A 5,414-nucleotide genomic window follows, 5' to 3' on the forward strand; every position below is an offset into this window, starting at 1 on the left:
AGAACTAGTGAGCTAGAAGATAAATCTATCAACGCTACTAAGATAGAAGAGCAAACACGAAAAAGGATTAAAAATCTGAAGACGGCCTAAGATTCATGTTGGACAACATAAAGAGGAATAACTTAAGAATTATCGGCATTCTGGAACAGGAAGAATCACACAAGTCCACAGAGGAGATAGTTGAAGACCTGCTGGAAAATATTTCCCTAACATCCTGAAAAGTGAAAAGATAAGCATTCAAGAAGCTCAATGAACTCCAGGATGGATAGACCCTAAAAGACAATCACCAAGATATATAATAATTAAGCTCTCCAAAATCAAAGATAAGGACAGGATCTTGAAAGCTGCTAGGGAAAAGAGAAGTGTAACATACAAAGGCAAACAAATCAGAATAAGCTCGGATCTCTCGAAAGAAACCATGCAGGCAAGAAGGCAATAGGGAGACATATATAAACCCCTGAAAGAAAAAAAACTGCCACCCAAGAATCCTCTACCCAGAAAAACTGTCAATCAAATACAATGGTGTAATCAAAACATTCCAGGATAAGCAGAAGCTAAGGGATTTTGCCAAAGCCAAGGCTGCTATGAAAAACATCCTAAAGGAAGTTCTGTGGACTGAGAACCAACAAGAACAGAAACAACTACAGAATGATGTACGTGGCAGCATCACCCTGAACTCAATCAACAAATGGAAGAGTCAAGAATAGAATAAAATTATAAGAACAGAGGGTCTTGGAGGTCAGTCTATGATCAAAACAATTACAATGTGAAAGAAGGTAAACAGAGAAACAGAGATCCAGGTGGTGGAAAGATCAGGTAGATTACAGGATAAAATAGACTGTCTTAAATGGAGGGAAGAGTTAATGGACTATAAGGTAACCACAATAGTGGTGTTGGGGCGGGGGGTTTAGTTCAGGTGTTTGGGGGAGGAAGCAGAAGAACAAGATAAATAGGGAAACACTGAGACAGGTCTGCATGGCCTAAGTGAGACAGAGGTAAATAGTGATGCATGCTCAACCTTGGAACAACAGGGCTCTGGGATACAGGGATCTAGGCATAGTTTGAAGAGGGGAAATAGTACTAAAATGCTTGACTGTCTTATGAATATTGGTCTGCTTTGCCTACTACTGTAAAATAGACACTTGAGTGGGATAGAAAGGAATGATGGGACACATGATTACAGAAAACTCGTAAGCCCATCTTCAGTCTATAACTGATTGGAATACCTGAAAGTGGTTCTAGAACTTGCCCAGTGAAACAGGCCTCTTGAAAAACCTTTGCAGAGTATAGGACCTTATGTGGAATCCTGAGTTCCATCCAGAACCTTCTGAGGTGGGACATTCCCACTAGCAAGGACAAGCAGACTAGCCTGGAACAGCTAGAGTAACAGAAGATACATCTTCCAAGAAAGATCATCAGGAAAAACCCAAAACAAAAATATCAGCATGACTGGCTACTACAAAAATAGGCAAGCTGTTTGCCAGGAAGCCATCAAGGCAAGCAATCAAGTTCCTTTGGGACAAACTCCCCTCTAAGACTGAAACTCAAAGGGAACACATGAACAGGCATGTAAACTTGCTGGTGACCACATAATCTGCTGGTGAGTGGAAGAGGGGGAAAGGCAGCAATGAAAAATGGACTGAGTTCAACTTCAGTCCATTGACTCCCGTTGACCTGGAGATGAGAGATAGAAGAGGAAGGGCTGGTTGGTCCAAAGTTTGGTGAGACCTGGGGACACTTGAGCCCATGGACAAGGACATAGCCACAGAGGGCTAGAGCTGAGAGTGAAGCATCCAGCTAGTATGAACTGAGCGGAGATGCACAAGAACACCCAAACTTGCAGACAGTACCCATTTGACCTAGCCTCGATGGCTTGATAATCAGAACTCGACTTGAGGAAGATTACAAAGAAAATTTTTTAATAAAGAAACAAGGGTAAATTGCTACAGTTTGATGAACCTGACCTATGCTCATGGATGTAGTAACTCTAAATACCAACAGAGAGGGAAGGAGTCTTCATATCAAGTATCAATGCTATCCCCTCTGTGCACAGTGTAGATAGGGATGGGCAATTTAGACATTGGCTACCTAAAATGAGGGGTGATAAAGGCATGAACTGACTGGCTTACAAGGTTTCAAGAGGGAGTTTAGTTTAAAAGTATGGGGGCAAAGAAAGAGTCCCTACTGAACAGTTTTCATCCTGTTTAGATGGGTCTGGTAAAAAGAGATGGGGATAAGATTCATATCATTCAATGGTGAATAATTGTTATCATGACTAATTGCGACTGTCACATTGTAAAGGTAGAAGTTTTGTACCAAAAACAGGAGAGTGGTTAACCTTACAGTCCAGAAACAGAGGATCCTAGGACCATCAAGGGAGAAGAGCACAAGCAGAATGTGACCTTATCCAGAGAAGCACCAACACCAGAGACAGAGGCAGAAATGGGGACATGGAGAGAGGGAGCAGCTGTGGACTCTAGATTCATGGGAAGAGAGGAACTAAGAGCTGGTGGCCAGGAGGCAGAATGTGCCCTTTGGAGGTGTAAATTATTATATATGCATGAGTGGTCTTTTGTTTGTTTGTTTGTTTGTTTTTAAAAGCTAAAGTGAAACTGAAAAGCTAAGAGCACAGAGCGTGCCCAGAGCAGTGCCTTGGTCCCCGGATCCCACGACATGGACTTCAACTTTGGGGCTCCTTCAGGCACCTCGGGCACCGCTGCAGCCACCACGTCTTCCGCGGGTGGGTTCAGACAATTGGGACAACAGTTACAACAGCAGGTTCAGCGTTCAGCTTTTCTGCTCCAACTAAACACAGGCACTACTGGACTCTTGGGTGGTACTCAGAACAAAGGTTTTGAATTTGGACACTACATCAGGAACCAGTACTGGTTTGGGTACAGGTTTGGGAACTGGACTGGGATTTGGAGGATTTAATACACAGCAGCAGTAGCAAATGACATTAGGTGGTCTCTTCAATCAGCCTACACAAGCTCCTACCCAATCCAACCAACTGATACATACCGTAAGCGCTCTTTCTGCTCCAACGCTAATGGGAAATGAGAGAGATGTTATTTTGGCAAAATGGAACCAACTGCAGGCCTTTTGGGGAACAGGAAAAGGATATTTTAACAATAACAATACATCAGTGGAATTCACCCAAGAAAATCCTTTTTGCCGATTTAAGGCAGTGGGTTACAGTTGTATGACCAAAAATAAAGGTGAAGATGACCCAGTTGTTTTAGTTTTCAACAAAAAACAAGCAGATATTTGAGGCCAGCAACAACAATTGGTAGAATCATTGCATAAAATTTTAGGAGGAAATCATATCCTTACTGTAAATGTAGAGGGTATTAAAACATTGCCAGATGACCAGACAGAAGTTGCCATTTATGTTGTTGGACATTCTCCAAATGGTACTTCAAGAAGAGTTGCAGCTACAACATTACATGCCCATTTTGAACAAGCTAATATAAAAACGCAATTGCAGCAACTTGGTACAACTCTTTTTATAACTAGAACATACCTTTCTCCTGCACAAATCAAACAGCTTTTACAGCATCCGCCTGCTGGAGGTGAGCCTATTATACGGGACCAAGCCAAGGTGGGTAACCCTGATTCTGAAAAATTAATTCCTGTACCAATGGTGGGTTTCAAAGAGCTTCTGCGAAGACTGCAAGTTCAAGATCAGATGACTAAGCAGCCTCAAACCAGACTAGATATCATATAAGAAGATATTAGTGAGTTACTGAAGAATCAAACTACAACTATGGCCAAAATTGCACAGTACAAGAGGAAACTTATGGATCTTTCCCATAGAACCTTACAGGTCCTAATTAAACAGGAAATCCAGAGGAAGAGGGGTTATGCCATCCAGGCAGATGAAGAGCAGTTGCGAGTTCAGCTAGACACAATTCAGTATGAACTAAATGCCCCTACTCAGTTCAAGGGTTGACTAAATGAACTGATGTTCTAAATCAGGATGCAGAACCATTTTGGAGCAGTCAAGTCTGAAGAAAGATATTACATAGATGCAGATCTGCTACAAGAAATCAAGCAGCATTTGACACAGCAGTAAGAAGGCCTTAGCTACTTGATGAGCATCATAAAAGATGATCTGGAAGATATAAAGTTGGTGGAACAGGGATTGAATGAAACCATCCACAGCAGAGGTGGTGTCTTCAGTTGACAGTTCACAACCTGGTGTTAGAGGTTTGCATCCTCTGACTACAACAGGACCTCTTGGAGAACTGATGACTTGGAGGAAAAAGAGAAGGAAATGTAAACCACTCTCTCCTGGCTTGGTTTTGGAGGTTACTAACAGATTATTCATGAGATTTAAAATAACACAGTCACTCCACAGCTTTTCAAAGATCACCTTTGAAAGGTTTATACCTAAAAGCTGTGTTTACTTTAAAAAGAAAAGTACAAAATTACCCAAAGTATATGTACTATTGTACATTCTTACAACAGCATTGTACTTTAAAAGTAATCAGTGTTTAAAGAGGATTCTCCACTGAGCCTGTACTCAGCTTTCCATAGCTAGTAAATATAAAATGTTTACTTTGCACATACAAAATAAACTGACGTGGCTGCTGAGGGGGGGTGGTGGTGGGAAGCTAAACTGAATAGAGAAAAATACTGTTGGTACATGGAGGGAATTATAATCATTGTAACGAAACAAGGTGTGGGATTTGTTGAATGTAAAATCGATGATCTGCCCTGTAAAGTTTCACTCAATCCACAATAAAAACCTTTTTAAAAGAGAGAGAGATGGATATAAGATTCTTATGATTCAATAGTGAGTAATTGTTATCATAACTAATTGCAACTGTCACAATTGCAAAGGTAGAAGTTTTTTTGTAACAAAAACAGGGAGTAATTAATCTTACAGTCCAGAAACAGAGGACCCTAGGACCATCAAGGGAGAAGAGCACAAGCAGAATGAGGGACCCTATCCAGAGAAGCAGTGACACCAAAGATGGTGGCAGAAAGGGGGAGCGGCTAAGGACTCTAGATTCATGTAAAGAGAGGGACTGAGTGCTGGCAGCCAGGAGGCAGGCTTGCAGAATGTGCCATTTAGTTGTGTAAATTATTATATAGTCCTGAGTGTTTCCTGTATGAGTGTTTTGTGTACATCTCCTCACCCCTCACTCCCACCCCACCCTCCCAAAAAATAGAGGGAAATGAAGCAAATACTGTTGAATGATGATGCTTGGAGGAGATTGTCATCATTGCAATGAAAGGATGGTGTAAAGCTGATGTTCTCCCATGTAAACGATCACTCAGTTCACAATAAAGAAAGAGAGAGAGATTATAGATCCTTTCAGGGAAGGCTGAAAGAAAAATTAACAGCATACATCTTTGTATGACATTCTTCCCCAGGAAGATCCAGCCTTCCCTTCATTTAAGGGGTG

The 5,414-nt window shown here is 41.4% G+C and overlaps 1 pseudogene; it reads left to right on the forward strand.

Annotated features, from left to right (window-relative positions):
- Positions 1-2,673: 2,673 nt before the first annotated feature.
- LOC102842629 lies at positions 2,674-4,186 on the forward strand (annotated as a pseudogene).
- Positions 4,187-5,414: the final 1,228 nt, after the last annotated feature.

This window comes from Chrysochloris asiatica, unplaced genomic scaffold (assembly GCF_000296735.1).
Source record: "Chrysochloris asiatica unplaced genomic scaffold, ChrAsi1.0 scaffold00104, whole genome shotgun sequence".
Classification (NCBI taxonomy): Eukaryota; Metazoa; Chordata; class Mammalia; order Afrosoricida; family Chrysochloridae; genus Chrysochloris; species Chrysochloris asiatica.